Source organism: Brachyhypopomus gauderio, chromosome 4, assembly GCF_052324685.1.
Source record: "Brachyhypopomus gauderio isolate BG-103 chromosome 4, BGAUD_0.2, whole genome shotgun sequence".
Lineage (NCBI taxonomy): Eukaryota > Metazoa > Chordata > Actinopteri > Gymnotiformes > Hypopomidae > Brachyhypopomus > Brachyhypopomus gauderio.
Window position 1 is genome coordinate 23,124,668 of NC_135214.1, and position 24,576 is coordinate 23,149,243.

Sequence of the window (24,576 nt, forward strand, 5' to 3'; positions counted from 1 at the left end):
CTCTTTTCTACGGCATGGTGGCCAAGTGGTAAGGCGTCGGTCTCGTAAACCGAAGATCATGGGTTCGATCCCCGTTCGTGCCTTTAAGGAAAGTGGACCGAAGGGTCTATAATGTCCATTCACTACCAAAATATCTGCTTCCAATTATGTCCTTGTACAAGAGACCTCTGTATGTGATCAAGCACTCGTCTGACTCTCAAAGAAGCAGCTGAAATGGCCTGGTGGAAAGGTGCTTACCTTTTAAATGGCAGACAACGGGAACATCTACATCCATTTCTAATGTGACCTCTACCTTTGTTTTGAGTATTTCAATGATCTTTACTGAGTTTACCATCAGGTTTCCATGTGATAGAGTCTGCAGGAGCGAAAACTGGGCTTTGCTAGGTAAGAATTTCTCCATTGCTTCCAGGTAGTTTGCAGATTAAGAGGCTGTATGTCAAAGTCTATGTTATAGGGCCAAGGATTCCTGATGGTGTGGCAGGCCTTCTCACCCCTTCAGGGAGTAGTGATACATTAGGCAACTGGACTAGTTGATAAACCTTTGGAATCATTCTCTTTGGCTCTACAACCAATTAGTTCCACATGTCAAGGGAATGTAGCTCAGTGGAAGAGCGCATGCTTTGCATGTATGAGGTCCAGGGTTCAATCCCCTGCATCTCCATGAGCATTATCTATAGATATGGTTGGCTATATTTTAACCTTTCGGGTTGAGCTGACATTCAGACGCTGTGCATTTCTCTCACTCTTTTTGTGCCTTAATAGTGTTGCTTGCAGCTTCTCTTATTGATAGACGATGCTCAGTTTCCGTTCGGTTATACATCGGTCACAATGGTGTCGTGTTTTTGAGCATGTTCACTGCTGCTTTTAACACATGCCTTCGTAACCGAAGATCACCGGTTAGCCATTGGACCATTAAAGTGCTTTGTCAGTTTTCAATTCTGTTTTTGTTCCTTGCAAACTTGACATTCTGGCATGGCTGCTGCTGAAGTATAACTTGCTTCATGGGTTCGTCCTGTTACTGCTTCTGGTGGCCGTATTTGCTGTGCTAGACTCTTTCAGAATTCTGAAGACAACCTTACAAGTGGGGATGTAACTCAGTGGTAGAGCCCATGCTTCGCCTGTGTGAGGAACTGGCTTCGACCCCCAGCATCTCAATGAAGCATAGCTTGTTTCCTGAATGCCATTGTTTAACACTCAGGTACTCTTGCTTCCTGTTAGGCCCCAACAACCAAAAAGTGCTCTTTCCTGGGTGAGTCCCAAACGGCTGTGACTCAACTGTGCAACTTTCTTCCAGTCACCAAGACATGGGTTGCTTCTTCTGTTCTCCTTTTGGTAGCTGCCTATGCAATGCTATTTTGGTTACAGCCTATGGACAGTGTAGAATCGGTAGAATTGGTATCAATTCACGGGTCAGAACAGTGTTGTGATTTTGAGCATGTTCCAGCCATTTCCACACACTTCCGCTGTCGGAGTTACCACATGCCCTCATAGGTTTGTGTGTGGTTCAAATTTAAGCACTCACTCTTTTCTATGGCATGGTGGCCAAGTGGTAAGGCGTCGGTCTCGTAAACCGAAGATCACGGGTTAGATCCCCGTTCGTGCCTTTAAGGAAAGTGGACCGAATGGTCTATAATGTCCGTTCACTACCAAAATATCTGCTTCCAATTTTGTCCTTGTACAAGAGACCTCTGTATGTTATCAAGCACTCGTCTGACTCTCAAAGAAGCAGCTGAAATGTCCTGGCGGAAAGGTGCTTACCTTTTAAATGGCAGACAACGGGAACATCTACCTCCATTTCTAATGTGACCTCTACCTTTGTTTTGAGTATTTCAATGATCTTTACTGAGTTTACCATCAGGTTTCCATGTGATAGAGTCTGCAGGAGCGAAAACTGGGCTTTGCTAGGTAAGAATTTCTCCATTGCTTCCAGGTAGTTTGCAGATTAAGAGGCTGTATGTCAAAGTCTATGTTATAGGGCCAAGGATTCCTGATGGTGTGGCAGGCCTTCTCACCCCTTCAGGGAGTAGTGATACATTAGGCAACTGGACTAGTTGATAAACCTTTGGAATCATTCTCTTTGGCTCTACAACCAATTAGTTCCACATGTCAAGGGAATGTAGCTCAGTGGAAGAGCGCATGCTTTGCATGTATGAGGTCCAGGGTTCAATCCCCTGCATCTCCATGAGCATTATCTATAGATATGGTTGGCTATATTTTAACCTTTCGGGTTGAGCTGACATTCAGACGCTGTGCATTTCTCTCACTCTTTTTGTGCCTTAATAGTGTTGCTTGCAGCTTCTCTTATTGATAGACGATGCTCAGTTTCCGTTCGGTTATACATCGGTCACAATGGTGTCGTGTTTTTGAGCATGTTCACTGCTGCTTTTAACACATGCCTTCGTAACCGAAGATCACCGGTTAGCCATTGGACCATTAAAGTGCTTTGTCAGTTTTCAATTCTGTTTTTGTTCCTTGCAAACTTGACATTCTGGCATGGCTGCTGCTGAAGTATAACTTGCTTCATGGGTTCGTCCTGTTACTGCTTCTGGTGGCCGTATTTGCTGTGCTAGACTCTTTCAGAATTCTGAAGACAACCTTACAAGTGGGGATGTAACTCAGTGGTAGAGCCCATGCTTCGCCTGTGTGAGGAACTGGCTTCGACCCCCAGCATCTCAATGAAGCATAGCTTGTTTCCTGAATGCCATTGTTTAACACTCAGGTACTCTTGCTTCCTGTTAGGCCCCAACAACCAAAAAGTGCTCTTTCCTGGGTGAGTCCCAAACGGCTGTGACTCAACTGTGCAACTTTCTTCCAGTCACCAAGACATGGGTTGCTTCTTCTGTTCTCCTTTTGGTAGCTGCCTATGCAATGCTATTTTGGTTACAGCCTATGGACAGTGTAGAATCGGTAGAATTGGTATCAATTCACGGGTCAGAACAGTGTTGTGATTTTGAGCATGTTCCAGCCATTTCCACACACTTCCGCTGTCGGAGTTACCACATGCCCTCATAGGTTTGTGTGTGGTTCAAATTTAAGCACTCTCTCTTTTCTACGGCATGGTGGCCAAGTGGTAAGGCGTCGGTCTCGTAAACCGAAGATCATGGGTTCGATCCCCGTTCGTGCCTTTAAGGAAAGTGGACCGAAGGGTCTATAATGTCCATTCACTACCAAAATATCTGCTTCCAATTTTGTCCTTGTACAAGAGACCTCTGTATGTGATCAAGCACTCGTCTGACTCTCAAAGAAGCAGCTGAAATGGCCTGGTGGAAAGGTGCTTACCTTTTAAATGGCAGACAACGGGAACATCTACATCCATTTCTAATGTGACCTCTACCTTTGTTTTGAGTATTTCAATGATCTTTACTGAGTTTACCATCAGGTTTCCATGTGATAGAGTCTGCAGGAGCGAAAACTGGGCTTTGCTAGGTAAGAATTTCTCCATTGCTTCCAGGTAGTTTGCAGATTAAGAGGCTGTATGTCAAAGTCTATGTTATAGGGCCAAGGATTCCTGATGGTGTGGCAGGCCTTCTCACCCCTTCAGGGAGTAGTGATACATTAGGCAACTGGACTAGTTGATAAACCTTTGGAATCATTCTCTTTGGCTCTACAACCAATTAGTTCCACACGTCAAGGGGATGTAGCTCAGTGGAAGAGCGCATGCTTTGCATGTATGAGGTCCAGGGTTCAATCCCCTGCATCTCCATGAGCATTATCTATAGATATGGTTGGCTATATTTTAACCTTTCGGGTTGAGCTGACATTCAGACGCTGTGCATTTCTCTCACTCTTTTTGTGCCTTAATAGTGTTGCTTGCAGCTTCTCTTATTGATAGACGATGCTCAGTTTCCGTTCGGTTATACATCGGTCACAATGGTGTCGTGTTTTTGAGCATGTTCACTGCTGCTTTTAACACATGCCTTCGTAACCGAAGATCACCGGTTAGCCATTGGACCATTAAAGTGCTTTGTCAGTTTTCAATTCTGTTTTTGTTCCTTGCAAACTTGACATTCTGGCATGGCTGCTGCTGAAGTATAACTTGCTTCATGGGTTCGTCCTGTTACTGCTTCTGGTGGCCGTATTTGCTGTGCTAGACTCTTTCAGAATTCTGAAGACAACCTTACAAGTGGGGATGTAACTCAGTGGTAGAGCCCATGCTTCGCCTGTGTGAGGAACTGGCTTCGACCCCCAGCATCTCAATGAAGCATAGCTTGTTTCCTGAATGCCATTGTTTAACACTCAGGTACTCTTGCTTCCTGTTAGGCCCCAACAACCAAAAAGTGCTCTTTCCTGGGTGAGTCCCAAACGGCTGTGACTCAACTGTGCAACTTTCTTCCAGTCACCAAGACATGGGTTGCTTCTTCTGTTCTCCTTTTGGTAGCTGCCTATGCAATGCTATTTTGGTTACAGCCTATGGACAGTGTAGAATCGGTAGAATTGGTATCAATTCACGGGTCAGAACAGTGTTGTGATTTTGAGCATGTTCCAGCCATTTCCACACACTTCCGCTGTCGGAGTTACCACATGCCCTCATAGGTTTGTGTGTGGTTCAAATTTAAGCACTCACTCTTTTCTATGGCATGGTGGCCAAGTGGTAAGGCGTCGGTCTCGTAAACCGAAGATCACGGGTTAGATCCCCGTTCGTGCCTTTAAGGAAAGTGGACCGAATGGTCTATAATGTCCGTTCACTACCAAAATATCTGCTTCCAATTTTGTCCTTGTACAAGAGACCTCTGTATGTTATCAAGCACTCGTCTGACTCTCAAAGAAGCAGCTGAAATGTCCTGGCGGAAAGGTGCTTACCTTTTAAATGGCAGACAACGGGAACATCTACCTCCATTTCTAATGTGACCTCTACCTTTGTTTTGAGTATTTCAATGATCTTTACTGAGTTTACCATCAGGTTTCCATGTGATAGAGTCTGCAGGAGCGAAAACTGGGCTTTGCTAGGTAAGAATTTCTCCATTGCTTCCAGGTAGTTTGCAGATTAAGAGGCTGTATGTCAAAGTCTATGTTATAGGGCCAAGGATTCCTGATGGTGTGGCAGGCCTTCTCACCCCTTCAGGGAGTAGTGATACATTAGGCAACTGGACTAGTTGATAAACCTTTGGAATCATTCTCTTTGGCTCTACAACCAATTAGTTCCACATGTCAAGGGAATGTAGCTCAGTGGAAGAGCGCATGCTTTGCATGTATGAGGTCCAGGGTTCAATCCCCTGCATCTCCATGAGCATTATCTATAGATATGGTTGGCTATATTTTAACCTTTCGGGTTGAGCTGACATTCAGACGCTGTGCATTTCTCTCACTCTTTTTGTGCCTTAATAGTGTTGCTTGCAGCTTCTCTTATTGATAGACGATGCTCAGTTTCCGTTCGGTTATACATCGGTCACAATGGTGTCGTGTTTTTGAGCATGTTCACTGCTGCTTTTAACACATGCCTTCGTAACCGAAGATCACCGGTTAGCCATTGGACCATTAAAGTGCTTTGTCAGTTTTCAATTCTGTTTTTGTTCCTTGCAAACTTGACATTCTGGCATGGCTGCTGCTGAAGTATAACTTGCTTCATGGGTTCGTCCTGTTACTGCTTCTGGTGGCCGTATTTGCTGTGCTAGACTCTTTCAGAATTCTGAAGACAACCTTACAAGTGGGGATGTAACTCAGTGGTAGAGCCCATGCTTCGCCTGTGTGAGGAACTGGCTTCGACCCCCAGCATCTCAATGAAGCATAGCTTGTTTCCTGAATGCCATTGTTTAACACTCAGGTACTCTTGCTTCCTGTTAGGCCCCAACAACCAAAAAGTGCTCTTTCCTGGGTGAGTCCCAAACGGCTGTGACTCAACTGTGCAACTTTCTTCCAGTCACCAAGACATGGGTTGCTTCTTCTGTTCTCCTTTTGGTAGCTGCCTATGCAATGCTATTTTGGTTACAGCCTATGGACAGTGTAGAATCGGTAGAATTGGTATCAATTCACGGGTCAGAACAGTGTTGTGATTTTGAGCATGTTCCAGCCATTTCCACACACTTCCGCTGTCGGAGTTACCACATGCCCTCATAGGTTTGTGTGTGGTTCAAATTTAAGCACTCTCTCTTTTCTACGGCATGGTGGCCAAGTGGTAAGGCGTCGGTCTCGTAAACCGAAGATCATGGGTTCAATCCCCGTTCGTGCCTTTAAGGAAAGTGGACCGAAGGGTCTATAATGTCCATTCACTACCAAAATATCTGCTTCCAATTTTGTCCTTGTACAAGAGACCTCTGTATGTGATCAAGCACTCGTCTGACTCTCAAAGAAGCAGCTGAAATGGCCTGGTGGAAAGGTGCTTACCTTTTAAATGGCAGACAACGGGAACATCTACATCCATTTCTAATGTGACCTCTACCTTTGTTTTGAGTATTTCAATGATCTTTACTGAGTTTACCATCAGGTTTCCATGTGATAGAGTCTGCAGGAGCGAAAACTGGGCTTTGCTAGGTAAGAATTTCTCCATTGCTTCCAGGTAGTTTGCAGATTAAGAGGCTGTATGTCAAAGTCTATGTTATAGGGCCAAGGATTCCTGATGGTGTGGCAGGCCTTCTCACCCCTTCAGGGAGTAGTGATACATTAGGCAACTGGACTAGTTGATAAACCTTTGGAATCATTCTCTTTGGCTCTACAACCAATTAGTTCCACACGTCAAGGGGATGTAGCTCAGTGGAAGAGCGCATGCTTTGCATGTATGAGGTCCAGGGTTCAATCCCCTGCATCTCCATGAGCATTATCTATAGATATGGTTGGCTATATTTTAACCTTTCGGGTTGAGCTGACATTCAGACGCTGTGCATTTCTCTCACTCTTTTTGTGCCTTAATAGTGTTGCTTGCAGCTTCTCTTATTGATAGACGATGCTCAGTTTCCGTTCGGTTATACATAGGTCACAATGGTGTCGTGATTTTGAGCATGTTCCTGCCATTTCCTCACATTTCCGCTGTCGGAGTTACCACATGTCCTCATAAGTTTGTGTGTGGTTCAAATTTAAGGACTCTCTCTTTTCTATGGCATGGTGGCCAAGTGGTAAGGCGTCGGTCTCGTAAACCGAAGATCGCGGGTTCGATCCCCGTTCGTGCCTTTAAGGAAAGTGGACCGAACGGTCTATAATGTCCATTCACTACTAAAATATCTGCTTCCAATTTTGTCCTTGTACAAGAGACCTCTGTATGTGATCAAGCACTCGTCTGACTCTCAAAGAAGCAGCTGAAATGGCCTGGCGGAAAGGTGCTTACCTTTTAAAGGGCAGACAACGGGAACATCTACCTACATTTCTAATGTGACCTCTACCTTTGTTTTGAGTATTTCAATGATCTTTACTGAGTTTACCATCAGGTTTCCATGTGATAAAGTCTGCAGGAGCGAAAACTGGGCTTTGCTAGGTAAGAATTTCTCCATTGCTTCCAGGTAGGTTGCAGATTAAGAGGCTGTATGTCAAAGTCTATGTTATAGGGCCAAGGATTCCTGATGGTTTGGCAGGCCTTCTCACCGCTTCAGGGAGTTGTGATACATTAGGCAACTGTAGACTAGTTGATAAACCTTTGGAATCATTCTCTTTGGCTCAACAACCAATTCCTTCCACATGTCAAGGGGATGTAGCTCAGTGGAAGAGCGCATGCTTTGCATGTATGAGGTCCAGGGTTCAATCCCCTGCATCTCCATGAGCATTCTCTATAGATATGGTTGGCTATATTTTAACCTTTCGGGTTGAGCTGACATTCAGACGCTGTGCATTTCTCTCACTCTTTTCGTGCCTTAATAGTGTTGCTTGCAGCTTCTCTTATTGATAGACGATGCTCAGTTTCCGTTCGGTTATACATCGGTCACAATGGTGTCGTGTTTTTGAGCATGTTCACTGTTGTTTTTAACACATGCCTTCCTAACCGAAGACCACCGGTTAGCCATTGGACCATTAAAGTGCTTTGTCAGTTTTCAATTCTGTTTTTGTTCCTTGCAAACTTGACATTCTGGCATGGCTGCTGCTGAAGTATAACTTGCTTCATGGGTTCGTCCTGTTACTGCTTCTGGTGGCCGTATTTGCTGTGCTAGACTCTTTCAGAATTCTGAAGACAACCTTACAAGTGGGGATGTAGCTCAGTGGTAGAGTGCATGCTTCGCCTGTGTGAGGAACTGGCTTCGACCCCCAACATCTCAATGAAGCATAGCTTGTTTCCTGAATGCCATTGTTTAACACTCAGGTACTCTTGCTTCCTGTTAGGCCCCAACAACCAAAAAGTGCTCTTTCCTGGGTCAGTCCCAAACGGCTGTGACTCAACTGTGCAACTTTCTTCCAGTCACCAAGACATGGGTTGCTTCTTCTGTTCTCCTTTTGGTAGCTGCCTATGCAATGCTATTTTGGTTACAGCCTAAGGACAGTGTATAATCGGTAGAATTGGTATCAATTCACGGGTCAGAACAGTGTTGTGATTTTGAGCATGTTCCAGCCATTTCCACACACTTCCGCTGTCGGAGTTACCACATGCCCTCGTAGGTTTGTGTGTGGATCAAATTTAAGCACTCTCTCTTTTCTGCGGCATGGTGGCCAAGTGGTAAGGCGTCGGTCTTGTAAACCGAAGATCATGGGTTCGATCCCCGTTCGTGCCTTTAAGGAAAGTGGACCGAAGGGTCGATAATGTCCATTCACTACCAAAATATCTGCTTCCAATTTTGTCCTTGTACAAGAGAACTCTGTATGTGATCAAGGACTCGTCTGACTCTCAAAGAAGCAGCTGAAATGGCCTGGCGGAAAGGTGCTTACCTTTTAAAGGGCAGACAACGGGAACATCTACCTACATTTCTAATGTGACCTCTACCTTTGTTTTGAGTATTTCAATGATCTTTACTGAGTTTACCATCAGGTTTCCATGTGATAAAGTCGGCAGGAGCGAAAACTGGGCTTTGCTAGGTAAGAATTTCTCCATTGCTTCCAGGTAGGTTGCAGATTAAGAGGCTGTATGTCAAAGTCTATGTTATAGGGCCAAGGATTCCTGATGGTTTGGCAGGCCTTCTCACCGCTTCAGGGAGTTGTGATACATTAGGCAACTGTAGACTAGTTGATAAACCTTTGGAATCATTCTCTTTGGCTCAACAACCAATTCCTTCCACATGTCAAGGGGATGTAGCTCAGTGGAAGAGCGCATGCTTTGCATGTATGAGGTCCAGGGTTCAATCCCCTGCATCTCCATGAGCATTCTCTATAGATATGGTTGGCTATATTTTAACCTTTCGGGTTGAGCTGACATTCAGACGCTGTGCATTTCTCTCACTCTTTTCGTGCCTTAATAGTGTTGCTTGCAGCTTCTCTTATTGATAGACGATGCTCAGTTTCCGTTCGGTTATACATCGGTCACAATGGTGTCGTGTTTTTGAGCATGTTCACTGCTGTTTTTAACACATGCCTTCCTAACCGAAGACCACCGGTTAGCCATTGGACCATTAAAGTGCTTTGTCAGTTTTCAATTCTGTTTTTGTTCCTTGCAAACTTGACATTCTGGCATGGCTGCTGCTGAAGTATAACTTGCTTCATGGGTTCGTCCTGTTACTGCTTCTGGTGGCCGTATTTGCTGTGCTAGACTCTTTCAGAATTCTGAAGACAACCTTACAAGTGGGGATGTAGCTCAGTGGTAGAGTGCATGCTTCGCCTGTGTGAGGAACTGGCTTCGACCCCCAGCATCTCAATGAAGCATAGCTTGTTTCCTGAATGCCATTGTTTAACACTCAGGTACTCTTGCTTCCTGTTAGGCCCCAACAACCAAAAAGTGCTCTTTCCTGGGTCAGTCCCAAACGGCTGTGACTCAACTGTGCAACTTTCTTCCAGTCACCAAGACATGGGTTGCTTCTTCTGTTCTCCTTTTGGTAGCTGCCTATGCAATGCTATTTTGGTTACAGCCTAAGGACAGTGTATAATCGGTAGAATTGGTATCAATTCACGGGTCAGAACAGTGTTGTGATTTTGAGCATGTTCCAGCCATTTCCACACACTTCCGCTGTCGGAGTTACCACATGCCCTCGTAGGTTTGTGTGTGGATCAAATTTAAGCACTCTCTTTTCTGCGGCATGGTGGCCAAGTGGTAAGGCGTCGGTCTCGTAAACCGAAGATCATGGGTTCGATCCCCGTTCATGCCTTTAAGGAAAGTGGACCGAAGGGTCGATAATGTCCATTCACTACCAAAATATCTGCTTCCAATTTTGTCCTTGTACAAGAGACCTCTGTATGTGATCAAGCACTCGTCTGACTCTCAAAGAAGCAGCTGAAATGGCCTGGCGGAAAGCTGCTTACCTTTTAAAGGGCAGACAACGGGAACATCTACCTCCATTTCTAATGTGACCTCTACCTTTGTTTTGAGTATTTCAATGATCTTTACTGAGTTTACCATCAGGTTTCCATGTGATAAAGTCTGCAGGAGCGAAAACTGGGCTTTGCTAGGTAAGAATTTCTCCATTGCTTCCAGGTAGGTTGCAGATTAAGAGGCTGTATGTCAAAGTCTATGTTATAGGGCCAAGGATTCCTGATGGTGTGGCAGGCCTTCTCACCGCTTCAGGGAGTTGTGATACATTAGGCAACTGTAGACTAGTTGATAAACCTTTGGAATCATTCTCTTTGGCTCTACAACCAATTCCTTCCACATGTCAAGGGGATGTAGCTCAGTGGAAGAGCGCATGCTTTGCATGTATGAGGTCCAGGATTCAATCCCCTGCATCTCCATGAGTATTGTCTATAGATATGGTTGGCTATATTTTAACCTTTCGGATTGAGCTGACATTCAGACGCTGTGCATTTCTCTTACCCTTTTCGTGCCTTAATAGTGTTGCTTGCAGCTTCTCTTATTGATAGACGATGCTCAGTTTCCGTTCGGTTATACATCGGTCACAATGGTGTCGTGTTTTTGAGCATGTTCACTGCTGCTTTTAACACATGCCTTCCTAACCGAAGACCACCGGTTAGCCATTGGACCATTAAAGTGCTTTGTCAGTTTTCAATTCTGTTTTTGTTCCTTGCAAACTTGACATTCTGGCATGGCTGCTGCTGAAGTATAACTTGCTTCATGGGTTTGTCCTGTTACTGCTTCTGGTGGCCGTATTTGCTGTGCTAGACTCTTTCAGAATTCTGAAGACAACCTTACAAGTGGGGATGTAGCTCAGTGGTAGAGCGCATGCTTCGCCTGTGTGAGGAACTGGCTTCGACCCCCAGCATCTCAATGAAGCATAGCTTGTTTCCTGAATGCCATTGTTTAACACTCAGGTACTCTTGCTTCCTGTTAGGCCCCAACAACCAAAAAGTGCTCTTTCCTGAGTGAGTCCCAAACGGCTGTGACTCAACTGTGCAACTTTCTTCCAGTCACCAAGACATGGGTTGCTTCTTCTGTTCTCCTTTTGGTAGCTGCCTATGCAATGCTATTTTGGTTACAGCCTATGGACAGTGTAGAATCGGTAGAATTGGTATCAATTCACGGGTCAGAACAGTGTTGTGATTTTGAGCATGTTCCAGCCATTTCCACACACTTCCGCTGTCGGAGTTACCACATGCCCTCGTAGGTTTGTGTGTGGTTCAAATTTAAGCACTCTCTCATTTCTACGGCATGGTGGCCAAGTGGTAAGGCGTCGGTCTCGTAAACCGAGGATCACGGGTTCGATCCCCGTTCGTGCCTTTAAGGAAAGTGGACCGAAGGGTCGATAATGTCCATTCCCTACCAAAATATCTGCTTCCAATTTTGTCCTTGTACAAGAGACCTCTGTATGTGATCAAGGACTCGTCTGACTCTCAAAGAAGCAGCTGAAATGGCCTAGCGGAAAGGTGCATACCTTTTAAAGGGCGGACAACGGGAACATCTACCTCCATTTCTAATGTGACCTCTACCTTTGTTTTGAGTATTTCAATGATCTTTACTGAGTTTACCATCAGGTTTCCATGTGATAAAGTCTGCAGGAGCGAAAACTGGGCTTTGCTAGGTAAGAATTTCTCCATTGCTTCCAGGTAGGTTGCAGATTAAGAGGCTGTATGTCAAAGTCTATGTTATAGGGCCAAGGATTCCTGATGGTGTGGCAGGCCTTCTCACCGCTTCAGGGAGTTGTGATACATTAGGCAACTGTAGACTAGTTGATAAACCTTTGGAATCATTCTCTTTGGCTCTACAACCCATTCCTTCCACACGTCAAGGGGATGTAGCTCAGTGGAAGAGCGCATGCTTTGCATGTATGAGGTCCAGGGTTCAATCCCCTGCATCTCCATGAGCATTGTCAATAGATATGGTTGGCTATATTTTAACCTTTCGGATTGAGCTGACATTCAGACGCTGTGCATTTCTCTCACTCTTTTCGTGCCTTAATAGTGTTGCTTGCAGCTTCTCTTATTGATAGACGATGCTCAGTTTCCGTTCGGTTATACATCGGTCACAATGGTGTCGTGTTTTTGAGCATGTTCACTGCTGCTTTTAACACGTGCCTTCCTAACCGAAGACCACCGGTTAGCCATTGGACCATTAAAGTGCTTTGTCAGTTTTCAATTCTGTTTTTGTTCCATGTAAACTTGACATTCTGGCATGGCTGCTGCTGAAGTATAATTTGCTTCATGGGTTCGTCCTGTTACTGCTTCTGGTGGCCGTATTTGCTGTGCTAGACTCTTTCAGAATTCTGAAGACAACCTTACAAGTGGGGATGTAGCTCAGTGGTAGAGCGCATGCTTCGCCTGTGTGAGGAACTGGCTTCGACCCCCAGCATCTCAATGAAGCATAGCTTGTTTCCTGAATGCCATTGTTTAACACTCAGGTACTCTTGCTTCCTGTTAGGCCCCAACAACCAAAAAGTGCTCTTTCCTGGGTCAGTCCCAAACGGCTGTGACTCAACTGTGCGACTTTCTTCCAGTCACCAAGACATGGGTTGCTTCTTCTGTTCTCCTTTTGGTAGCTGCCTATGCAATGCTATTTTGGTTACAGCCTATGGACAGTGTAGAATCGGTAGAATTGGTATCAATTTATGGGTCAGAACAGTGTTGTGATTTTGAGCATGTTCCAGCCATTTCCACACACTTCCGCTGTCGGAGTTACCACATGCCCTCGTAGGTTTGTGTGTGGGTCAAATTTAAGCACTCTTTCTTTTCTATGGCATGGTGGCCAAGTGGTAAGGCGTCAGTCTCGTAAACCGAAGATCACGGGTTCGATCCCCGTTCGTGCCTTTAAGGAAAGTGGACCGAAGGGTCAATAATGTCCATTCACTACCAAAATATCTGCTTCCAATTTTGTCCTTGTACAAGAGACCTCTGTATGTTATCAAGCACTCGTCTGACTCTCAAAGAAGCAGCTGAAATGGCCTGGCGGAAAGGTGATTACCTTTTAAATGGCAGACAACGGGAACATCTACCTCCATTTCTAATGTGACCTCTACCTTTGTTTTGAGTATTTCAATGATCTTTACTGAGTTTACCATCAGGTTTCCATGTGATAGAGTCTGCAGGAGCGAAAACTGGGCTTTGCTAGGTAAGAATTTCTCCATTACTTCAAGGTAGGTTGCAGATTAAGAGGCTGTATGTCAAAGTCTATGTTATAGGGCCAAGGATTCCTGATGGTGTGGCAGGCCTTCTCACCCCTTCAGGGAGTTGTGATACATTAGGTGATTTTAGGCTAGTTGATAAACCTTTGGAATCATTTTTTTTGCTCTACAACCAATTCCCTCCACATGTCAAGGGGATGTAGCTCAGTGGAAGAGCACATTTTTGCATGTGTGAGGTCCAGGGTTCAATCCCCTGCATCTCCATGACCATTGTCTATGGATATGGTTGGCTATATTTTAACCTTTCGGGTTGAGCTGACATTCAGACTAATCACGACAAAAACCTGCAAATCACGCAGGACACTGTCCATGAGACGCTGGAATGTCTGGGCAGCATTTTTGAGGCCAAAAGGCATGCGGAGGAACTCGAACAGGCCGAAAGGAGTGATCACTGCCGTCTTCGGAACGTCCGCGGGATGCATGGGGACCTGGTGGTAGCAACGGACTAAGTCCACCTTTGAAAATATGACTTTTCCGGCCAGACAGGTAGAAAAATCTTGCACATGAGGAACAGGATAGCGATCAGGAGTGGTGGCATCGTTAAGCCAGCGATAGTCACCGCAAGGTTTCTCAACAATGTGCAGCGGCGAGGCCCAGGGGCTGTCAGACCTACGCACAATACCCAGGCGCTCCATCATCCCAAACTCAGCTCTCGCTATTGCGAGCTTGGCGGGGTCCAAACGTCTAGTGCGAGCGTGAACAGGTGGGCCCGAGGTCGCGATGTGATGCTCAACCCCATGCCTGCTGCTGTCCGAAGAAAACATGGGTTCCGTCAGACCAAGAAACTCTGCGAGGAGACGTGAGAAATCGTCTGAGACAGAGAACGCACCTGACAGGTTGGAGGAGCTTAAACGACTGAGCGAGCATGGGAGAGAGCTGAAAGTCTCTGGATTCACGAGGCGTCTGTTCCTAATATCAACCAGCAAGCTGTTGGCACACAGGAAATCGGCACCTAAGAGGGGAGTGGAAGCCTTCGCCAGCACAAAAGGCCATGTGAACCGCTGCCCACCGAAGCACAGTGGCACTGACTGTTGCCCGTACATGGGAATAGAGCTCCCGTTGGCTGCCTCAAGGGCGGGGCCAGCATGGCCTGACTTCATGTCCATCTCGGAGGTGGGCAGAACACTCAACTGAGGAAATGATGGCACGAGACCACGTCCGTCAGGAAAAGCATGCTACTGCAACAGCCGATGCCTGTAGCCACTAGAAGGCGTCAGCCCTCACTTTTCCCGGCTTCCTGAAACCGCATGGCATGATAATCCCTGAGGATAGAACCCGCCAAGGTTGCGTGAACGTCGCTGGGTAACTGCTGAAGGAAAATCTCCCTGAACAGAAAACACGGCGGGTGGTCGCCCAGTAGGGACAGCATGTGATCCATCAACTCCGAAGGTTTGGAATCGCCCAAACCAAGCCTGAAGCCTGCAGGCATGCTCCAACTCCGACAGCTCGAAAATTTGTAGGAGCAGCGACTTAAGGGCTTCATACTTATCGTCCTCCGGAGGGTCTTGAAGAAAACTCACCACTCTGGAGGCGATGCCGTTGTTCATGGCCGTGACGACATAATAATACATCGTGTCGTCCTCCGTGATTTTCCGGATGGCGAACTGAGCCTCGGCTTGAGCAAACCAAACAGCGGAATGCTGCTCCCAAAACTCCGGTAATTTAAGCGCTACTGCGTTCGCCAACATGACGTGAATACTTCGGAAACGTCCGAATAGACGTAAGGGTCACCACTGAAGAGGGTTCGGAAACTGAGGCAGAAACTGCTTAATACAGAAATCCAGAGGAGGGAAACTTTATTTTCCACGCAACTCAAACAATAGCCCTGTTTTCTCCCCCTCCCCTGGCGCGCGCAGCACTTAAAAGGCTAAAACTCCCTGAGTGGCCAAGTGCCTGTCTGTTGCTGCGAGGAGTAGTAGTCGCTACACAGGTACAGATCCAGGGGTTCATGAGCGATGGGTTTTATGATAAACTGGGGTGCTGGTGCTGTCATCCTGTCACTGCATGTGATCACTCATGTTTGTTGATGGTGTAGTGGGTGGATGCCAATGTCTCAGAATGCTCCCAAATCTGTGTTACCTTCTGGTTCTGCCTTTTTAGCTAGGCTGTAATAATTAAGTTTAATGGTGGAGTTTTTCCATATGGCTGCCCACCTACCTGAGAAATACTGAGACGAGGATGTCATGATACAAAGTACAAGTCACCAGCTAACCCTGCAGGGTTTTTTTTGGAAAGTTGGAAAAAATACCAGGGATTGAAAGAAGAGAAATTGGAACCTTAACACCAAATTTGTGCCATCATGATAGTCAAGGTGCTGATTCCGCTTGGTTGTTGAACTCGTTCTGCAGGTATCTTGGGCCATGCAGACAGGATACCTTCTCGTAGTTGCCACTAATTAGATGGAGATACTTAAATGCTATTAACTGCTCGCTCTACCTCATTCCAGTGATGCTCAATATGATTATTATCTGGGGACAGAAGGCCAGGGAAAGAAAGCAACTTGCTATCATGTTTCTAGGACCAATCCATGACTATGTGAAGCTAAAAGTGTCCTTATGCCATAGGGTAAACAGCTACCATGATAAGACAAACTTCATCTGCTACAATGATTAGGTAATCCCCATAGTCCATCCACAGGTATCAGAAGGGTGTGTCAACAAAAACATTCCCCACACAATTACTCTTCCTCCACCAGCCTGAACTGTTGGCCCCTTACAGGAAATGCTCATCGATTAATCTGACTTGCAATTAGCATGAATGTGCACCATCTTTTTGTCAGAGTGATTAATTATGATGGTTTAAATTGAGATTTGTATTATATGTACATATGATTTTTTTAAAGAACACACACGTATATATTGCGTGTACTAATAACGCTTCATTGTGAACAGTGCCCTGTGGAACCGGATGATGAACGCCACACAACTCCAGGAACATTTAAGGGAGGTGAGAGGCACCAAGTGTCATGTCAGACCTTATGAAACCATCTATATCAGACAGACATGTATATAGAGACCCATACTTGAGTAAAGGTACAAGTACTCTATTGAAAAAGTGACTTGAGTAGAAGTGGATGTACAGAAGTACTTAAGTATTGTAAGTAGGTTATTCAAAAATGTATTACTCAAGTATTGAAAGTAAAAACTACAAATGTTGTGTTTTGTATTAATTTTAAAAAGCAGTCAAAGTTTGATTATCAATTTTTTTAATGTATCACTTACAAATCAAAGCTGTCAAAGACCACAAATACAAGTGTTCTGTATGTAAAAACAAGTAACAACTTAAAAAACTGGGCTTAACACTGCATACACAAAAAACAAATAACCTATGTCCCGCTACGTCGTAGGTTTGACACAAAAGTACAAGTTATTCTTAATTTAGCTGAGAAAACAAGGTGTATTTTGGCCGCAAAATCCATCCATCTGGTTCTAAGGGTGAGCCTATTGCCCTGCGTTTACCCTCAATAAATGCCATTACCCTATAAAAACACTACACTAATGGAAGATCGTTCCACCATCTTGGAGCCAGGACGGAGAATAGTCTGGAGTTTTGTCTTCCATGAGACTTTAAGCATGAAGTTTCAAGACAAGCCATGCTTGAGATTTGGCGTGCTTGTGGTACGGATCGAGCTTTGAGCATGGACATCATGTAGGGAGCGGCTAGTCCATTTTTGGCTTTGTAAGCAAGCATCAAGTTTTTATATCTGATGCGTGCCGCTACTAGAAGCGGCGCAGTGGATTGAGGAGAACGCAGTGGAGGAGTCATGTATGAGAACTTGGAGAGATTGAAGACCAGTCGTGCTACAGTATTCTGAATCAGTTGTAGAGGTCTGATGACCCATAGAGAAAGACCCACAAGTAGGGAATTGCAGCAGTCCAACTTTGAGATGACAAGAAACTGCACAAGCACCTGGGTAGCTTCCTGTGAATGGAAGGGTCGTATTCTGCGTATGTTGCAGAGGAGAAATCTGCAGGATCTGGTCAGATCTGAAACATGTGTAACATGTGGTTGTCCGATGTTTCCCCCAGGCTTCGAGCAGTTTCTGATGGTGTTAACAGGGTGTTCTCAAAGGAAATGGTGAGGTCATTGTGTGGGTTTGGGGTTCCTGGAATGTACCGAAGCTCGGTTCACCGGCCATATTATTAGGTACACCTGTCCAACTGCTCGCAAATGTTGAATCAGCCAATCACATGGCAGCAACTCAATGCATTAAGGCATGTAGACATGGCCAAAATTATCTGCTGCAGTTCAAACCGAGCATCAGATTGGGGAAGGAAAGTGATTTAAGTGACTTTGAACGCAGCATGGTTGGTTTGAGTATTTCAGAAACTGGTGATTAGTATTTTCATGCACAACCATCTCTAGAGTTTACAGAGAATGATCCAAAAAAGAGAAAATATCCAGCGAGTGGCAGTTTTGTAGGCGCAAATGCCTTGTTGATGCCAGAGGTCAGAGGAGAATGGCCAGACTGGTTTGAGCTGACAGAACAGCAACTGTAACTCAAATAACCAGTTACAACTGAGGCATGCATCTCTGAATGCATAGCACTTTGAACCTTGAGGCGGATGGGCTACAGCAGCAGGAGACCACACCAGGTGCCACTACTGTCAGCTAAGAACAGGAAATTGAGGTTACAATTCGCACAGGCTCACCAAAATTAGACAACAGACGATTGGGAAAACATTGCCTGGTCTAATGAGTCTCAATTTCTGCTGCGACATTCAGATTGTAGGGTCAGAATTTTACCTCAACAACATGAAAGCATGGATCGATCCTGATTTTTATCAATGGTTCAGGCTGGTGGTGGTGTTGCAATGGTGTGGGAGAAATCTTTCTGGCACACTTTGGGCCCATTAGTACCAATTGAGCATCATGTCAACGCCACAGCCTACCTGAGTATTATTGCTGACCATGTCCATCCCGTTATGACCACAGTGTACTCATCTTCTGATGGTTACTTCCAGCAGGATAACACCTGTGAAGGAAATATTGATTATATTCATGTGTGATTCATGTTAATCATGTCCATGCAGACACTATAGCACGGTCTGTGTGAAAAGTACTGCTTAGTAGTTAACTGTAACCATATTGAAGATGTTTTTCTGTAAGACTGAAGTTTTCTGTGCAGCAGCAGAGTTAGTGATAATATTGCTTATCTGTTTCTAAGCACCCAAGGTTGAATCCTAGGGAAACTGATAACTGCTCCTGGGAAGCAGGCATCCTTAGTTTTTTCTACACACACACTTTGACTATAAGAATCTGGACTGAGAGAGACAGTTCAGAGTTACTGCATGAAGCGTAAGCTTCACATCATACTTTTATACTTTTATATTTTGTAACTCTCTTGCTATCAAATAAATACTGCTTAATATATTATAAGACCTCGAATTCTGTGCCATCAATTCCACCACAGAATTTGGCGTTGTCGGCAGGATGAGCGAGGATCGTAGCGGAGGAATGAACTGAAGCTCACCGAGGACGCTCCTCAGTCTGGGACTGAGCTGGACGACGGGAACCCCACAAGCTAAAGGGAAAGTACCGCCAGGGTGTAGCTGAAAGTTCTGACCTCGCTGACGACTCCCGCCTCATCCAACGAACAAAAAGAACGTGGTGGTGGCACACAATCGTAAGTGAATAAAAAAACTTGTTTGTAGTTTTCCACGGAATAGGCGTCCCTGCCTGCATTGAAATAGGAAAGGAATATTACTCTGGGAGTAATAAAGAGCCTATTAAGAGAATAGGCCTATTTAGACGCCTAACTAGAGAAAAGGCCGTTATTGTAGACGTACATTAACGTATAAGGACCCGGGTCGATTCAGTGCAAGGCTATAGGAGGGACCTATTCACGGCCATTGTTGGAACTAAATTGAGATCCAATATATGTTAAGCAGTAAATAAGTGTTTTTGATAGCAATTTGTATTTTTAATAGCAATTTGTATTTTGAACATTTAAAGGATGGGTTTAAGTAACAGTAAAAAATATGCCTTTGATGTCAGCCAACATCCCAATAGCATTTTTGAACAGATGAATAGACTTTATGGTACTGACTGCTGCAAACATGTTCCATACTGGATAGAAAATTGTGGGTTTGCGCCAAGTGGTTCACTGAGTGTGGTGTATTTGGGAAAGTTGATACAGAGGGTTCAAGAGAGACCTAAAAAGGATAATAAGAAAGCATGCTGTCATGCGTATTTTGATGACAATAAGGAAGATATGTGGCAAGTGTTGGTTAGAGGAGGCTCAAAAGAGAGCTAATATGCAAAAGAAGGTTAGGCAGGTAGGGCTTGGAGAAAATACTAATAAGGTGTCCCAGTGTGTCTCCTTAGCTGATCCTGACCTCGATGCCGCCCCAACGAGACTTCGCCCACCACCCGGAGTACCTGGGGGAGAGGGAGCCGCTGCAGCTGCACCACTCCCACACCCGCCTCACAACACACACCCACCCCCATATGCTGACGCCAGAGCTGCCTTAGAAAATGCACAACAACGTGAACTGTCAGAAGACTCGGCCCCCGTACTCTCCCCTGTCAGTAAGCACACCAGGCTTCAAACCGCAGTGAAGGGAGGAGGCCTTATGACAGCACCAGGCCCTCACACTGGATCATGGTATGAGATGGTGCCCGTTGCCAATCAGGCAGCCCACCAGATGATGATAACCACGCCCGAACCAGTGATCACACAGTTCCCGATGGTAGAAGTCTCCGGCCTGGACAGAGTTATCATGGTGCACAGACACTGGACTTCTGATGACATCATGAAAGCAGGCGAGGGTATGGACAAACCATCTGACATAGGAGGACGGTGCTTTGGAGAATAACTTGTGGCTTTTGCTCGGTCCTGTAGACCGACCCAATCAGAACTGAAACGTTTACTGGTGGTCAAACTCGGACCTCAGTTCAACAAAATCGAACGTGACTGGAATCCAGGTGATGTCTGTCTCCACCTACCTGAGTGGGATGCCCCTGATGGAGAGGGAGCTGATCTGAACGGACCGTACAGAGACATGATAAGACGTTTGGTGGAAAGAGTGGAAGCTGCCTATCCAGTCTCCGTCAACACAGACAAGATAGCAGTTTGCAAACAAGAAGATGGAGAGTCTATCAGTGACTTCCTCGTTCGACTAACCAGAGTCCATACAGACCACTGCGGAATCGAAGCACCAGCACAACATGCCAACGGCCCGGCAGACGTCGGCTTGTGGGAAGGCCATCTGAGAAACACTTTACTGGTGAACATGAGAAACAGACATCAGCGACCTCATCAGAGCCAACTGCATTGGGTACAACAGAACCCCTCTGTCGGTGATAGAAGATCACACTAAACACCACGAGGCACAGCTCATAAATAAGGAGAAGAAGAAAACTCAGAAACAGAGCGACATACCGCAGCAGGCCATGCTGACTATGGTCCAGACCAGCCAAGATTACATCAGTAGCAGAGGAAGAGGCTGAGGCAGAGGCGGAGAAGATGGAGGACGTGGTGGACAGAGAAACAAAGACAAAGACACATGCTACAATTGCGGCAAACAAGGACATTTTGCTAGAGACTGTCCAGAGTCCAAAGATGGCCATCTGACCACTGAGGAAAGAGGCCAGGACTGACGGGCGGCAGGGAGGCAGGACAGCGACGGGCCACTGAGGGAAGAAGACAGCAAAAGGAAGGTACCAAATTTAGATTATTCTTTTGTCCAGCTAATTAGTAAAAAACCCAGCAGCACTCCCACAGGTAGAAATAATGGTTGAAAAACGAAAACTAAAATTTTTGGTAGACAGTGGAGCAACACACACCGTTATAATGGCTGACCAGATAAATTGTGAAATGAAGCATGATAAAACTGTCAGAGTAATGGGTGTGGGAGGGCTAACTATCTTAGAGAGAGTGTCTGTGTTTATACAGTGTAATGTAGATAATAATGATTTGAACATAGCTTCCTGATCTCCGCTACGTGCCCAGCTAATGTAATGTTTTGAGATTTGATGTGTAAATTGCAATACACACTCCAAAGTGGCCAGAATGGGCTATTTTTGTTTTGGGGAGAGCCCCAATTAATTCATTTGGCATCAGGATAACCAGGTTATGCCTATAAATGGCAGTACAGGGGCACCGAAGGGGGAATCAGAAAGCATTTCATGACAGAGGTGACTTATGTGTTACCAGCAGATTTTTTACATTAGGCCTAAACCAAGTGACACATTTCATTGCACATACATATCTGACGGACCAGATACAGAGTATGGGGCCAGGTTCTATGCAGAGCTGCATGACTTAATGACCATGACTGACTTGAACGACACATGGGCAGCAGGCCTAGTGAGATTGAGTGAAGGACAAATGAATCTCTATTGTGTTCCATGGGCCACGCCCCACATATCACTACCTAACACACTGGAATTATTTGACCAAAATGACAACACACAAACAAAGGCCATACGTATGACCCTCCTCCCAGCGGAATAATTAGAATTGGCAAAAGTTCCACAAGCTCTGTTGGTTAAGGGAAAGAACGATGTGGGCCTCATTAAAAGATGTGTGCATCGTTCCCAAATCTGATTACAGACCCAAACAACACCAATACACATTGAAACCTGAAGCCATGAAAGGCATCAGGTCCGTTTTCCAATTACTACGAGAGGCTGGCGTGATAGTGCCATGCAAAACCTCACCAGTAAGAACTCCCAGTTTTCCCAGTTAAGAAGCCAGGGTGAGAGGAATGGAGGTTTGTTCAGGATTTGCAAGCTGTCAAGTGGCAGCACACCCTAGATCCCCAGAAGTCCCAAATCCTTACACCATTCTCTCTCAGGTTCCCCCAGACAGCTAGTGGTTCAGTGTAGTGGATCTGGCCAATGCATTTTTCTTTTTTTAGCATTCCAGTTCATCCAGATAGCCAATTTGGTTTGCCTTTTCAAAAAAAAAAATAATAATAAAAATACACATTCACTAGATCAGTGGTTCCCAAACTTTTTCTGCCGTGCCCCCCTTTAGTAGATGAGAATATTTTTGCGCCCCCCCCCCCCCCCCTATTGACTAGGGATGCACCGATTCACGTTTTTCACTTCCGATACCCATTCATATCTATCTGAGGCTTGGTATCGGCCGATACTGATCCGATACCGATCTGATAAAACAGTGCTGAATCGACTTAAAACATTTTTTTTTTAAACACAGACATACTGAATTACAAGTTTATTGAAAACTCTGCACCAGTATAGCACACTTAAACACACATAAAAACATGTAAAAAAAAAAAAGCACAACTTGCATTTGTTCAGTCAGGGCAATTATGAATATAACATTGAATGTAAAATATCAAAGAACCTGAAACAGACAAAAACAATAGGTTCACATCTTTGGTCAAACATGAAAAAAATAAACTGCAAGAAACCTTTGAAATGGTTCAAGAATTCTAAATATCATTTTAAATAAATAAGGAGATGAAATAAGAGAAACAGCAATACCTATGCGGCTAGTTTGCTAGCGTTGACATCACGCAGAGCACAAAGCATGTAACGGCCAGAAATATGTGTACTGTCTCTTTAAGGGAGCGAGTTGAGCGCGCGTATGGAATATTGTTGTTATTTAGCTTTCTGCCGTAGAAAACCACTGCTCTTTATTTTATCTTTATTTTATTTCTGTAAGTAACGCATTCAATGAGCTTTGGACAACTCACCAGTTCATGTATGAACAGTCAAGTAATGATGGAGCCCAGGTTTATTTTGGTCAACCAGCACATAAACGGACTAAGTGGAATAGCACCAGCGCGAATACGAGTGAGTGATTCACCTCTTCTCTGCTTCGTGTTTCACTCGCCTGTTAACTGTCCAAGTTTTCTGTCCGTGTCGGAGTGTAACTCCGAAAAGCGTTACAAGCATAGAATTAGACTGAATAGATCTGTTTTAATGGATCGGTCACATTGTCACTGATACCCGATATAGAATTTTTTCAGATATTAATATCGGAATCGGTACATCCCTAATATTGACACATGTGCACGTTTTACTTTCAAGCTCCGCGCCCCCCCTGCAATAGCTCCGCGCCCCACCTAGGGGGCGCGCCCCCCACTTTGGGAACCACTGCACTAGATTATGTCAAGGTTACTGTGAATCACCCACCATTTACAATGCTGCACTACGTGTGAGATTAGAAACATTTAAACTTCGAGAGGGAACAGCTTTAGTTCAAAATACGAATGATCTCTTAGTTTGTGCTCCAAACAGAGACCTTTGCAGACAGGCCAAAGTGGCACTGCTAAATTATTTAGCAGAGGAAGGCCACAAGGCATCAAAATCAAAGTTGTGATACTGCAGAGAGAAAGTAAACTTCTTAGGACACGTTATCTCACAACAAACCATACTGAAGCTTCCCAAACTGCGAACTAAGAAACAACTGTTATCATTTCTTGGCATGTGTTCATATTGTTGCACCTTTATTCTCTCCTATGCAGAGAACGAGGGGCCCCTCAGATAACTGATTCCCACCAAAGGATCCAGCACTTCAACATTTGAGTTGACTCCCGAGGGGGAGGCAGCTATTCAGCTCAGGCAGCTGAGCTAGTAGCCCTCACCAAGGCCAAATTGGCCAAAGGGAAAACAGTGAATATCTGGACAGACTCCAGATATGATTGGGGAGTAGTGCACGATTTTGGCGCCATATAGAAAGACCGAGATTTCCTAACTAGTTCTGGCAGCAAAATTAAGAACCACAAACTAGTAGCGCAACTACTAGATGCTGTCCAGCTACCAGCGCAAGTAGCAATCATTAAATGTGCAGCGCACACCTCATCCCAAGATGAGGCAGCGAGAGGTGATGCTTTTACAGATGCCACTGCAAAAGCCACAGCGCATGCGACGCCTAACTTACAAGCCACCCAACAAGAACATGCATCCACCCCAATAACTACAATTGATATCCTACAAATGGCCTCCTCAGAGGAGAAGGCCCAGTGGAAACGGGCGGGCTGTGTTAAAACAGAAGGCGTATGGGTACACCCTGATACTACTAGACCTTGCCTAC

General features: G+C 45.1%; 1 protein-coding gene and 19 non-coding genes across 20 annotated transcripts in view; 19 read left to right on the forward strand and 1 right to left on the reverse strand.

Moving 5' to 3' along the window:
- Positions 1-24,576, reverse strand: part of LOC143512591 (ninjurin-1) — a 300,728-nt gene that overhangs the window by 270,011 nt on the left and 6,141 nt on the right. The window lies entirely within an intron of this gene.
- trnat-cgu (transfer RNA threonine (anticodon CGU)) lies at positions 12-83 on the forward strand. Its single transcript has one exon. It is a non-coding gene; the product is annotated as a tRNA-Thr (tRNA).
- On the forward strand, positions 590-661 carry trnaa-ugc (transfer RNA alanine (anticodon UGC)). The gene has a single exon. It is a non-coding gene; the product is annotated as a tRNA-Ala (tRNA).
- trnat-cgu (transfer RNA threonine (anticodon CGU)) lies at positions 1,533-1,604 on the forward strand. Its single transcript has one exon. It is a non-coding gene; the product is annotated as a tRNA-Thr (tRNA).
- Positions 2,111-2,182, forward strand: trnaa-ugc (transfer RNA alanine (anticodon UGC)). The gene has a single exon. It is a non-coding gene; the product is annotated as a tRNA-Ala (tRNA).
- On the forward strand, positions 3,054-3,125 carry trnat-cgu (transfer RNA threonine (anticodon CGU)). Its single transcript has one exon. It is a non-coding gene; the product is annotated as a tRNA-Thr (tRNA).
- On the forward strand, positions 3,632-3,703 carry trnaa-ugc (transfer RNA alanine (anticodon UGC)). The gene has a single exon. It is a non-coding gene; the product is annotated as a tRNA-Ala (tRNA).
- Positions 4,575-4,646, forward strand: trnat-cgu (transfer RNA threonine (anticodon CGU)). The gene has a single exon. It is a non-coding gene; the product is annotated as a tRNA-Thr (tRNA).
- trnaa-ugc (transfer RNA alanine (anticodon UGC)) lies at positions 5,153-5,224 on the forward strand. The gene has a single exon. It is a non-coding gene; the product is annotated as a tRNA-Ala (tRNA).
- trnat-cgu (transfer RNA threonine (anticodon CGU)) lies at positions 6,096-6,167 on the forward strand. Its single transcript has one exon. It is a non-coding gene; the product is annotated as a tRNA-Thr (tRNA).
- Positions 6,674-6,745, forward strand: trnaa-ugc (transfer RNA alanine (anticodon UGC)). The gene has a single exon. It is a non-coding gene; the product is annotated as a tRNA-Ala (tRNA).
- Positions 7,030-7,101, forward strand: trnat-cgu (transfer RNA threonine (anticodon CGU)). The gene has a single exon. It is a non-coding gene; the product is annotated as a tRNA-Thr (tRNA).
- Positions 7,610-7,681, forward strand: trnaa-ugc (transfer RNA alanine (anticodon UGC)). The gene has a single exon. It is a non-coding gene; the product is annotated as a tRNA-Ala (tRNA).
- On the forward strand, positions 8,553-8,624 carry trnat-ugu (transfer RNA threonine (anticodon UGU)). Its single transcript has one exon. It is a non-coding gene; the product is annotated as a tRNA-Thr (tRNA).
- Positions 9,133-9,204, forward strand: trnaa-ugc (transfer RNA alanine (anticodon UGC)). Its single transcript has one exon. It is a non-coding gene; the product is annotated as a tRNA-Ala (tRNA).
- trnat-cgu (transfer RNA threonine (anticodon CGU)) lies at positions 10,074-10,145 on the forward strand. Its single transcript has one exon. It is a non-coding gene; the product is annotated as a tRNA-Thr (tRNA).
- trnaa-ugc (transfer RNA alanine (anticodon UGC)) lies at positions 10,654-10,725 on the forward strand. The gene has a single exon. It is a non-coding gene; the product is annotated as a tRNA-Ala (tRNA).
- On the forward strand, positions 11,597-11,668 carry trnat-cgu (transfer RNA threonine (anticodon CGU)). Its single transcript has one exon. It is a non-coding gene; the product is annotated as a tRNA-Thr (tRNA).
- On the forward strand, positions 12,177-12,248 carry trnaa-ugc (transfer RNA alanine (anticodon UGC)). The gene has a single exon. It is a non-coding gene; the product is annotated as a tRNA-Ala (tRNA).
- On the forward strand, positions 13,120-13,191 carry trnat-cgu (transfer RNA threonine (anticodon CGU)). The gene has a single exon. It is a non-coding gene; the product is annotated as a tRNA-Thr (tRNA).